A 12815-nucleotide genomic window follows, 5' to 3' on the forward strand; every position below is an offset into this window, starting at 1 on the left:
AATTAAAAGTCGAATGATGACCATGAAGCCATTGTCGATTGTTGTAAAAATACATCTGGTTCACTAATTTCCTTTAGGGAAGGAAATCTGCTGTCCTTACCTGGTCTAAATGGGACTCTAGACCCACAGCGATGTGGTTGACTCTTAACTGTCCCTCAAGGGCAATTAGGGATGGGCAATAAATACTGGCACATCCTGCAATGTCCACGTCCCATGAACAAATAAAAAAAAGGACTCACCTACAAGAGGAAATATTCTTTCTACGTCAATCCTGTCGAGACCATTCAGGATTTTATGTACTTTAATCAAGTCATCCCTCACTCTTTTAAACTCAAGGGGAAACAAGCCCAGGCTAACCTCTACCCATAAGACAACCTGCTCATTCCAGTTTCGAACTAGTAAACCTCCCATGAACCGCTTCCAATGTATTATTTTTCATTCATAATGGGAATTGCCTCTCATCGCTCCACTGAGCTCATGAAGTTTTTTACTTTTCATTTCCTCTATTTTAAGTGCTTTTTCAAATACATATTAAGAATGACATTCAATGCACACAATCACATTGAATATTCTTGTTTTAGTTGAAAGAAGCCACTGGAATGTACATTGGCCAAGTTGGCAACACACACTCAGCTAAAAGCAAAATACTACAGATGCCGGACATCTGAAATACAGAAGGGCCATTTAGGTCCGAAACGTTAACTCAGATTCTCCCCACAGATGCTGCCAGACCTGCTGCATTAATCCAGCATTCTCTGTTTTTATATTGGCAACATACGATCTTTGGACCAGTTCGGAATGTTGAAATATGGAATGTTTATGCTTATCAAGTGAAAAGGATAGTGGTGCCAGGGCATGTAACATACCTGTATACCATTTTCACTAACCATTGTAATATTTACACATTAAAACAATAGTAGTTATTAAGACGCTTGATTTTTGCACCATTAGAAGGTAATGCTTAAACTCCCGCAAACCACTGAGACTATAAATAGCTCTTTGCTTGTTGGTAATCCAAAATGAAATCTATACATTATTCAAGGTATTGTCCTTGCACAGGCTAGTAATAACTATGTTGCAGAACAAGAGTTTATTTGTTTATTGTTTTGGGAAACTTAAAATTCCCAGAGATGGTGACTCTCTCGGATATGGCTGCAGGGGCTTTACATGAAGAAAAAGACATTAGTTCCTCTTTAATTCAATCAGAGACACGAGTAAATAAAGGATATCACACTGACAGCACTATACTAATTGGATTATAACATGATTATGATGCTCATATTGACAGCAGCCAATGAAGCCTTGTGTACTTTTAATTGTGATGCTGATAGAGTACGCTGATTATTCTGTCCAATCACATTACTGTTAAGTAGGAGATGGTTGAGTTCAATGCACACACATACACACACGCACAGATACTGTAGCTGAGATTTTACACTTTGAGCAGAGTTGTAGTGAGACAAGCCTTATGATCATCCTTCCAGGTCCTCCTGAGGTCAGCACACTGGGGGCTCTCAGCAGCATTCCCCCAACTAAGAGGGAGTCTGCCAGTGTGAGGGCGGTACTGCTACAACACCAGGAAAGCTGCTGAATAACCTTAAGGAACTTCTCTGTACAGCAGACCAGCTCAGAACGAAGGCTTTCAGCAGGTAAGCGATAGAGACCAGACAGGGGAAGGATGAGCTACAAGATTTGGGCAGCACGGTAGCACATGTGGATAGCACTGATGAAATCAGTCCATAAGAGGGTCATTTAGGAGTCTGGTGACAGTGTGGAAGAAGCTGTCTTTGAGTCTGTTCGTGCATGTTCTCAGACTTCTGTATCTCCTGCCCGATGGAAGAAGTTGGAAGAGTGAGTAAGCCGGGTGGGAGGGATCTTTGATTATACTGCCCGCTTTCCCCAGGCAGCGGGAGGTGTAGATGGAGTCAATGGATGGGAGGCAGGTTTGTGTGATGAACTGGGCGGTGTTCACGACTCTCTGAAGTTTCTTGCGGTCCTGGGCTGAGCAGTTGCCATACCAGGCTGTGATGCAACCTGATAGGATGCTTTCTATGGTGCATCTGTAAAAGTTGGTAAGAGTCAATGTGGACATGCCGAATTTCCTTAGTTTCCTGAGGAAGTATAGGCGCTGTTGTGCTTTCTTGGTGGTAGCATTGACGTGGGTGGACCAGGACAGGTTTTTGGAGATGTGCACCCCTAGGATTTTGAAACTGCTAACCATCTCCACCTCGGCCCCGTTGATGCTGACAGGGGTGTGTACAGTACTTTGCTTTCTGAAGTCAATTACCAGCTCTTTAGTTTTGCTGGCATTGAGGGAGAGATTGTTGTCGCTACACCACTCCACTAGGTTCTCTATCTCCCTCCTGTATTCGGACTCATCGTTATTCGAGATCCGGCCCACTATGGCCGTATCGTCAGCAAATTTGTAGATGGAGTTGGAACCAAGTTTTGCCACACAGTCGTGTGTGTACAGGGAGTAGAGTAGGAGGCTAAGTACGCAGCCTTGTGGGGCGCCGGTGTTGAGGACTATTGTGGAGGAGGTGTTGTTGTTCATTCTTACTGATTGTGGTCTGTTGGTCATAAAATCGAGGATCCAGTTGCAGAGTGGGGAGCCAAGTCCTAGGTTTTGGAGCTTTGATGTGAGTTTGGCTGGGATTATGGTGTTGAAGGCGGAGCTGTAGTCAATAAATAGGAGTCTAATGTAGGAGTCCTTGTTTTCGAGATGCTCTAGGGATGAGTGTAGGGCCAGGGAAATGGTGTCTGATGTGGACCGGTTGCAGCGGTATGCGAATTGCAGTGGATCAAGGCGTTCTGGGCGTATGGAGGTGATGCGCTTCATGATCAACCTCTCGAAGCGCTTCATTACGACTGAAGTCAGGGCCACTGGTTGGTAGTCATTGAGGCACGTTGCCTGGTTCTTCTTTGGTACCGATATGATGGTGGTCTTCTTGAAGCAGGTGGGGACCTTGGAGTGGAGGAACCTCGGAGTGGATAATGTCTGTGATTCTTTGAAAGCTCCAAATTGTCTACGAATTGCCTTTTAAATGACTTTCAAATTGTAATCAATAGAAGACAAATAAAACAATTCTTATTGGCACCTGAGAAGTTTTAACTTAAATTTCTAGTGAGTTCCAGTAATCGCAAAGTGCTGCTGGTAACCGAATGGTAGAAATCCTTCAGTATCTAGTTGTTTTATGTGGCTCTGATTACATTGTCCATACCTCACAGTCATAGAAAAGTGATGTGAGAATCATTACATGGTAGTTTGATCTTTGCTTTGAGCCAAACTCCTTGCTCTTTCCAAATCCTGTGGGTTTGCCTGCCAAATGCTAAACTTGCTTCTCCTGGATAATGGCTATTTCAGTACAAAAATTGATGGTGTTGGAGAAGATACCCCAAAATAACAGAACTTTTGAACTGAGTTGAGGAGCGTATTGTTGATTGTGGCTTTGGGCCTTTGAAGTTTGTGGCCAGGAGCAGGTTGGTACAAAATCTCTTTCTTTTTCAGACGTTACTGCTTGGGCAAAGCCGTAACAGGCAATTGGGTGTTCCCTCGGAGTGTATGCTGTGACAGCAGTCATCGGTGAATAGGAGTTCACTCAGTAGTTGTTCTGTGATCTTTGTCTGAGTTTAGAGCCTTTGCTGATGAAGAGGTTGCCATCTGGCGTGAACTGAAAGCACAGTTCTATATTGAGATATTTGAATATATACAGGAACCATGGTTGGAAAGTAGCTCGCCAGCAGAATTGGAACCATTGTTTGGTGTCATTGTTGAAAGGAAAGGCATCTGATGAAGCACCATTCTGCATCATACTGGCTATCACCATGAAATGAGCATGTGACCGTGATCATCTTCTCAGAGCAGTCAAATTTGTAGAGCCTCTTCCACAGGCCTTTATCAACAAACACCATGTGGGTATCGTAGTTCTATTTGCAGGACTCTTCTTGAATTTGATGCATCGCAAAGGTCATGTCAACCATTTCTCGTCCAGCATAAAGGCCAAACTATGATTCTGGGTGCTCTACCCAGAGACAATCCTGATGAGAATAAACCTCTCAAGATGTTTTCCTGCTGTGGGGAGAAGTGAAATATCACAATGATTGTCGCACATGAACGTGGTTCCCTTCCATTGTACAGATGAGTTATGGAAGCCTTCTCATAATCTTGGGACAAAATGCCCTGCTTCCAGATTAAGCAGAAAAGGCTAGCAGGTTTCATAGACATGGGAGTTCCTCCATACTTTTTTTTAATTAAATATTTGATTGAAAATTTTTGGTCAACCAACACAGTACATTGTGCATCCTTTACACAATATTATAACAACACAAATAACAATGACCTATTTTATAAACAAAAAATGAATAAATAATAAATAACAAAAATGAAAACTAGCCCTAATTGGCAACTGCCTTGTCACAAGTAACACTCTCCAAAAATATAATTTAACAGTCCAATATATAATTATCTGTAGCAACGACCTATACATACTATACAGTATATATTAACAACCCTGAGAGTCCTTCTGGTTCCTCCTCCCCCCCACCCCCCCACCCCTCCCCCCCCCCCCACCCCTCCCCCCCCCCCGATCCTGGGCTGCTGCTGCTGCCTTCTTTTTCCCATTCCGTCTATCTTTCTGCGAGGTATTCGACGAACGGTTGCCACCGCCTGGTGAACCCTTGAGCCGACCCCCTTAGGACGAACTTAATCCGCTCTAGCTTTATAAACCCCGCCATGTCATTTATCCAGGTCTCCACCCCCGGGGGCTTGGCTTCTTTCCACATTAGCAATATCCTGCGCCGGGCTACTAGGGACGCAAAGGCCAAAACATCGGCCTCTCTCGCCTCCTGCACTCCCGGCTCTTGTGCAACCCCAATTATAGCCAACCCCCAGCTTGGTTCGACCCGGACTCCTACTACTTTTGAAAGCACCTTTGTCACCCCCATCCAAAACCTCTGTAGTGCCGGGCATGACCAAAACATATGGGTATGATTCGCTGGGCTTCTCGAGCACCTCGCACACCTATCCTCCACCCCAAAAAATTTACTGAGCCGTGCTCCAGTCATATGTGCCCTGTGTAATACCTTAAACTGAATCAGGCTTAGCCTGGCACACGAGGACGACGAGTTTACCCTGCTTAGGGCATCTGCCCACAGCCCCTCCTCGATCTCCTCCCCCAGCTCTTCTTCCCATTTCCCTTTTAGTTCATCTACCATAGTCTCCCCTTCGTCCCTCATTTCCCTATATATATCTGACACCTTACCATCCCCCACCCATGTCTTTGAGATCACTCTGTCCTGCACCTCTTGTGTCGGGAGCTGCGGGAATTCCCTCACCTGTTGCCTCGCAAAAGCCCTCAGTTGCATATACCTGAATGCATTCCCTTGGGGCAACCCATATTTCTCGGTCAGCGCTCCCAGACTCGCGAACTTCCCATCCACAAACAGATCTTTCAGTTGCGTTATTCCTGCTCTTTGCCACATTCCATATCCCCCATCCATTCCCCCCGGGGCAAACCTATGGTTGTTTCTTATCGGGGACCCCCCCAAGGCTCCAGTCTTTCCCCTATGCCGTCTCCACTGTCCCCAAATCTTCAGTGTAGCCACCACCACCGGGCTTGTGGTGTAGTTCCTCGGTGAGAACGGCAATGGGGCTGTCACCATAGCCTGTAGGCTAGTCCCCCTACAGGACGCCCTCTCTAATCTCTTCCACGCCGCTCCCTCCTCCTCTCCCATCCACTTACTCACCATTGAAATATTAGCGGCCCAATAATACTCACTTAGGCTCGGTAGTGCCAGCCCCCCCCTATCCCTGCTACGCTGTAAGAATCCCTTCCTCACTCTCGGGGTCTTCCCGGCCCACACAAAACCCATGATGCTCTTTTCAATCCTTTTAAAAAAAGCCTCGTGATCACCACCGGGAGGCACTGAAACACAAAGAGGAATCTCGGGAGGACCACCATCTTAACTGCCTGCACCCTCCCTGCCATTGACAATGCTACCATGTCCCATCTCTTGAAATCTTCCTCCATCTGTTCCACCAACCGCGTCAAATTTAGCCTGTGCAATGTGCCCCAATTCTTAGCTATCTGGATCCCCAGGTAACGAAAGTCTCTTGTTACCTTCCTCAACGGTAGGTCTTCTATTTCTCTACTCTGCTCCCCTGGATGCACCACAAACAGCTCACTCTTTCCCATGTTCAATTTATACCCTGAAAAATCCCCAAACTCCCCAAGTTTCCGCATTATTTCTGGCATCCCCTCCGCCGGGTCCGCCACGTATAGTAGCAAATCGTCCGCATACAAAGATACCCGGTGCTCTTCTCCTCCCCTAAGTACTCCCCTCCACTTCTTGGAACCCCTCAACGCTATCGCCAGGGGCTCAATCGCCAGTGCAAACAATAATGGGGACAGAGGGCATCCCTGCCTTGTCCCTCTATGGAGCCGAAAATATGCAGATCCCCGTCCATTCATGACCACGCTCGCCACTGGGGCCCTATACAACAGCTGCACCCATCTAACATACCCCTCTCCAAAACCAAATCTCCTCAACACCTCCCACAAATAATCCCACTCCACTCTATCAAATGCTTTCTCGGCATCCATCGCCACTACTATCTCCGTTTCTCCCTCTGGTGGGGCCATCATCATTACCCCTAACAACCTCCGTATATTCGTGTTCAGCTGTCTCCCCTTCACAAACCCAGTTTGGTCCTCGTGGACCACCCCGGGGACACATTCCTCTATTCTCATTGCCATTACCTTGGCCAGGACCTTGGCATCTACATTTAGGAGGGAAATAGGTCTATAGGACCCGCATTGTAGCGGGTCCTTTTCCTTCTTTAAGAGAAGCGATATCGTTGCTTCAGACATAGTCGGGGGCAGTTGTCCCCTTTCCTTTGCCTCATTAAAGGTCCTCGTCAGTACCGGGGCGAGCAAGTCCACATATTTTCTATAGAATTCGACTGGGAATCCATCCGGTCCCGGGGCCTTTCCCGCCTGCATGCTCCTAATTCCTTTCACCACTTCTTCTACCTCGATCTGTGCTCCCAGTCCCACCCTTTCCTGCTCTTCCACCTTGGGAAATTCCAGCCGATCCAAGGAGCCCATCATTCTCTCCCTCCCATCCGGGGGTTGAGCTTCATATAATTTTTTATAAAATGTCTTGAACACTCCATTCACTCTCTCCGCTCCCCGCTCCATCTCTCCTTCCTCATCCCTCACTCCCCCTATTTCCCTCGCTGCTCCCCTTTTCCTCAATTGGTGTGCCATCAACCTGCTCGCCTTCTCCCCATATTCGTACTGTACACCCTGTGCCTTCCTCCATTGTGCCTCTGCAGTGCCTGTAGTCAGCAAGTCAAATTCTACATGTAGCCTTTGCCTTTCCCTGTACAGTCCCTCCTCCGGTGCTTCCGCATATTGTCTGTCCACCCTCAAAAGTTCTTGCAGCAACCGCTCCCGTTCCTTACTCTCCTGCTTCCCTTTATGTGCCCTTATTGATATCAGCTCCCCTCTAACCACCGCCTTCAACGCCTCCCAGACCACTCCCACCTGGACCTCCCCATTATCATTGAGTTCCAAGTACTTTTCAATGCACCCCCTCACCCTTAGACACCCCCCCTCATCTGCCATTAGTCCCATGTCCATTCTCCAGGGTGGGCGCCCTCCTGTTTCCTCCCCTATCTCCAAGTCCACCCAGTGTGGAGCGTGATCCGAAATGGCTATAGCCGTATACTCCATTCCCCTCACCTTCGGGATCAATGCCCTACCCAGCACAAAAAAGTCTATTCGCGAGTAGACTTTATGGACATAGGAGAAAAACGAGAACTCCTTACTCCTAGGTCTGCTAAATCTCCACGGGTCTACACCTCCCATCTGCTCCATAAAATCTTTAAGCACCTTGGCTGCTGCCGGCCTCCTTCCAGTCCTGGACTTCGACCTATCCAGCCCTGGTTCCAACACCGTATCAAAATCTCCCCCCATTATCAGCTTTCCCATCTCTAGGTCCGGAATGCATCCTAGCATCCGCCTCATAAAATTGGCATCATCCCAGTTCGGGGCATATACGTTTACCAAAACCACCGTCTCCCCCTGTAGTTTGCCACTCACCATCACGTATCTGCCCCCGTTATCCGCCACTATAGTCTTTGCCTCGAACATTACCCGCTTCCCCACTAATATAGCCACCCCCCTGTTTTTTGCATCTAGCCCCGAATGGAACACCTGCCCCACCCATCCTTTGCGTAGCCTAACCTGGTCTATCAGTTTCAGGTGCGTTTCCTGTAACATAACCACATCTGCCTTAAGTTTCTTAAGGTGTGCGAGTACCCGTGCCCTCTTTATCGGCCCGTTCAGCCCTCTCACGTTCCACGTGATCAGCCGAGTTGGGGGGCTTCCTACCCCCCCCCCCTTGTCGATTAGCCATCACCTTTTTCCAGCTCCTCACCCAGTTCCCACGCAGCTGTATCTCCCCCAGGCGGTGCCCCCCCGCCCATCCTCTCCCATACCAGCTCCCCCCTCTCCCCAGCAGCAGCAACCCAGTAATTCCCCCCTCCCACCCCCCCCCCGCTAGATCCCCCGCTAGCGTAATTACTCCCCCCATGTTGCTCCCAGAAGTCAGCAAACTCTGGCTGACCTCGGCTTCCCCCCGTGACCTCGGCTCGCACCGTGCGACGCCCCCTCCTTCCTGCTTCTCTATTCCCGCCATGATTATCATAGCGCGGGAACCAAGCCCGCGCTATGATTATCATAGCGCGGGAACCAAGCCCGCGCTTCTCCCTTGGCCCCGCCCCCAATGGCCAACGCCCCATCTCCTCCACCTCCCCTCCTCCCCCCATCACCACCTGTGGGAGAGAGAAAAGTTACCACATCGCAGGATTAGTACATAAAACCCCTCTTTGCCCCCCACATTCGCCCCACCACTTTGTTCGAACGTTCTTTTTAATAACCCGCTCATTCCAGTTTTTCTTCCACAATAAAAGTCCACGCTTCATCCGCCGTCTCAAAGTAGTGGTGCCTCCCTCGATATGTGACCCACAGTCTTGCCGGTTGCAGCATTCCAAATTTTATCTTCTTTTTATGAAGCACCGCCTTGGCCCGATTAAAGCTCGCCCTCCTTCTCGCCACCTCCGCACTCCAGTCTTGATAAACGCGGATCACCGCGTTCTCCCATTTACTGCTCCGAGTTTTCTTCGCCCATCTAAGGACCATTTCTCTATCCTTAAAACAGAGGAATCTCACCACTATGGCTCTGGGAATTTCTCCTGCTCTCGGTCCTCGCGCCATCACTCGGTATGCTCCCTCCACCTCCAACGGACCCGCCGGGGCCTCCGCTCCCATTAACGAGTGCAGCATCGTGCTCACATATGCCCCGACGTCCGCTCCCTCCACACCTTCAGGAAGACCAAGAATCCTCAGGTTGTTCCTCCTTGCGTTGTTTTCCAGTGCCTCCAACCTTTCCACACATCGTTTCTGATGTGCCTCCTGCGTCTCTGTCTTCACTACCAGGCCCTGTATATCGTCCTCATTCTCGGCTGCCTTTGCCTTCACGACCCGAAGCTCCCGCTCCTGGGTCTTTTGTTCCTCCTTTAGCCCTTCGATCGCCTGTAGTATCGGGGCCAACAGCTCTTTCTTCATTTCCTTTTTTATCTCTTCCACACAGCATTTCAAGAACTCTTGTTGTTCAGGGCCCCATGTTAAACTGCCACCTTCCGACGCCATCTTGGTTTTTGCTTGCCTTCCTTGCCGCTGTTCTAAAGGATCCACTGCAATCTGGCCACTCTCTCCTCCTTTTTCCATCCGTATCCAGAGGGGATTCCCTTCTGGTTTACCGCACAGTGTTTTTAGCCGTCAAAATTGCCGTTGGGGCTCCTATCAAGAGCCCAAAAGTCCGTTTCACAGGGAGCTGCCGAAACATGCGACTCAGCTGGTCATCACCGCACCCGGAAGTCGAGTTCCTCCATACTTGAGTACTTCAGGTGGAATGTCACCAGCTCCCGAAGACTTACCTTGGTGGCTTTGGCTTGAGATGGATTGAGGGTAAGCTCATTCAGAACGCGATGCTGTGGAAGTGATTCAATAGTGTCATTGCACAGAGTACTCTAGTGATATCTCAAGATTTGATACATATTTATCATAACCTCTCTTTCAATTCTAACTCTCTAAAAATGAAGCCTAGTGTTTGGTTTGGTTTTTTAATGGCCTTGCTCACCTGTGGCTTGACCTTTAGTAATTGCCATATTTGTACTTCAACATCCAGGTGTACCCCACCCAGACTTGTATCTCACAAATGTGCCCTTTTAAATGAGAGAGTAAATCCTGAGCTCATCAATCATCTCAGCTGGATGTAAAGGTTTTAACCGGGCTGTGTGAGGAACAGTTTCTTTGGTATAAAAACAGAAAATGATGGAAAAACTCAGCAGCTCTGACAGTATCTGTGGAGAGAAACAAGAGTTACGTTTCAGTCTGTATGACTCTTTTATGGAGCTTCATCAGAGTCTGTCTCTCTGTCACCACAGATGCTGCCAGGCCTGTTGAGCTCTTCCAGCATTTTTTCTTTTTATTTCAGATTTCCAGCATCCCCGGTATTTTTATTTTGTTGTTTCTTTGGTGTCTCAACCAACACCACCAAAACATTTACCAGTTGTTTCTCTCGCATGCAGTCTGTGGGAAAAGGTCCACACAAATCACTACCATGTTTACACACGTAACAGTGATCACAATATGTCCAATCGTTTTGTGATGCCCAAAGGAGGATACTCTTTAATTAGACATCTGTGTGTTCAAAACCTTTTAGGCCTCACCACTTCCTTATCTTTGTCATCCTCACCAACCCCACAAGCCTCTGAGAACTTTCTGCTTCTCCAAGTGTGGCCAATCGCACATTCTGAGTTGTACTGCTCCACCATTGGTCACTCACTGTGCCTTCAGCTGCCTCGGCTTTAAACTCTGGAATTTTCACCCCTCCAAAGACCCCAGTTATCCCCCCCTCCAAGATGTTCCTCAAAACCTAATTCTTAAACCAAATTTTTCTTAATTTGTCCGCCTCTGACATTTTCTCTCTAAAACAGTCTCTGTGAAGTTCATTGGGACATTTATATACAATGCCATTGGCACTATAGAACTTGTGCATATTTGTTTTCTTGGGAGAGGAAATTATTGCTATACATCCCATAACTCAAAGGTACAAGTTCCTGAAAGGGAACCCAAGAACCTAGATGCCCAATGCCACCTTCAATTACTGAGTAGAAAGGATGTTGCTGGGCTGGGTTGGAGCTGGGCACCCCTGGACTGGAATCCCCGCCCCCGCCCCCCGGTTAGACTATGGGTCACTATGCCAACACTCTGGTTCACTGATCAGAACGAGTTCGTCATTCAATTTGCTGTCGAGAGGACTAGTGCTAAATAAGCTTCTGACTTCGGTTCGACTGTTTGAAATAGTGGGATCAGCAGAAATTGCATCAGAACTCCGCCTCCAGCTTTGCCGCAATGGCATTGGGAGCAGAACACTGGGAAGAAATGTTTTAGGTTTCCTCGTGCACAAACGCTGCTGGGGTCTAGGTGATCTCCTTGCCGGCAGGAAAAGAAAAAACAAATCCCAGTATTACTTCCTGCAGCATAGGCTGCGTTTAATCCCTGTGTCCGGGCGCTCGCAAGGGCTGGAGCAGAGGGCGCTTCATCATCGACAGCACAAGAAATCCAATCTATCTGGTCAGATTAATGAAACTTTTCATTTCTTCACGCCTGTGCTGCCTTTAGCTTTTATTTTGCAGACGCTCTTTAGTTGGTTATTTTGCATGGCACTTGTTTCGGGGTAATACTAAGGTAGATTTTACAGGTATCTGGTACGATCATTTGGGTTTGATTTAATTAATGTAAACATGTGTAGCTGGAAGTTTCCCTAGGTCAGTGGCAGAGACAAACCATGACGACCACTGGCCTGCACCTCCCCCACTTTGAACCAGGACATAAATGCTGGGACCTCCTGGAATAGGCAGGTGGAAGCTACCGGTAGCCCCACTTCTAATTATGAGCGCTTTAAAGTTGAAACCTGCAAGAAAATAAACAAGTTTAAAAAAATATCATAAACACTTTTCTCGGTCTATCCCTTTTCTCACCTCATGAGCCCCTTTGTCTATTCCTATTCTGTATTTCAAGCGTACTTTTATGTTTTTAAATGTCCCCGCTTCTAACCTCGATTCCTCTTACTTTCCATCCAGTGCCTTCCAATAGAGCAGCCTCCAATTGGCGGTACAACTGTTGCTAAGGTTGCTTTACCACCAGTGCGATGACCAATGCGGCGGCTAATCTCAACTGATCTTCCATGTGCTCACAAATCGACTACAGAATGAATTACACAGTCTCCAATGCGTATGGCCTGATCATGTCTGCACAGGTTAACCCACTGGTCTAGCAGTAAGTGTTAAAACAATGCAAGATATATGGTCAGTGCAGGTACTGTTCCTCAGTTATTCTGTTCTCTACATGTGGAGTTATGCTGCCTCAGACATCAATGTGTTAACTTGGGCACAGACAATCTTGATGTGAGGCTTTAATAATCCTACATAAGTTCTCATTTACATTTCATTTCCAACTGAACAGTATGAGATATTGCCCACCCCCATTATCACCTCTAAAGCGAAGGTGTTCTATTTAAAGGCCTAGTGAGAAAGTAGAATATTATCAGGAGCTGTAAAACAATATTTCTATCCGTGTCTCGGTGCAAGGCTATAGAAGACAGTTGGTAGCATAGATAAAAGAATTGCTGAGCACGTGGACGCATGATTTAAAAAGCAAGGTTTATTGTTAGTACACAATGAG

The 12815-nt window shown here is 47.5% G+C and overlaps 1 protein-coding gene across 9 annotated transcripts in view; it reads left to right on the top strand.

The window, feature by feature from the left end:
* The first annotated feature begins 1412 nt into the window (after window positions 1-1412).
* Window positions 1413-12815, top strand: part of osgin2 (oxidative stress induced growth inhibitor family member 2) — an 80687-nt gene continuing 69284 nt past the window's right edge. For 3 of the 9 annotated variants that reach the window (XM_072467970.1, XM_072467971.1, XM_072467975.1), the window contains exons 1-2: window positions 1415-1649; window positions 12215-12449. The gene's annotated coding sequence lies outside the window, so the exon portion shown is untranslated. Of the gene's footprint in view, window positions 1650-11409; window positions 11706-12214; window positions 12450-12815 lie in introns of those variants that run through there. The other 6 variants (XM_072467972.1, XM_072467968.1, XM_072467978.1 and 3 more) reach the window with 5 other exon arrangements.

The sequence above is a fragment of the Scyliorhinus torazame genome, chromosome 11 (genome assembly GCF_047496885.1).
Source record: "Scyliorhinus torazame isolate Kashiwa2021f chromosome 11, sScyTor2.1, whole genome shotgun sequence".
Lineage (NCBI taxonomy): Eukaryota > Metazoa > Chordata > Chondrichthyes > Carcharhiniformes > Scyliorhinidae > Scyliorhinus > Scyliorhinus torazame.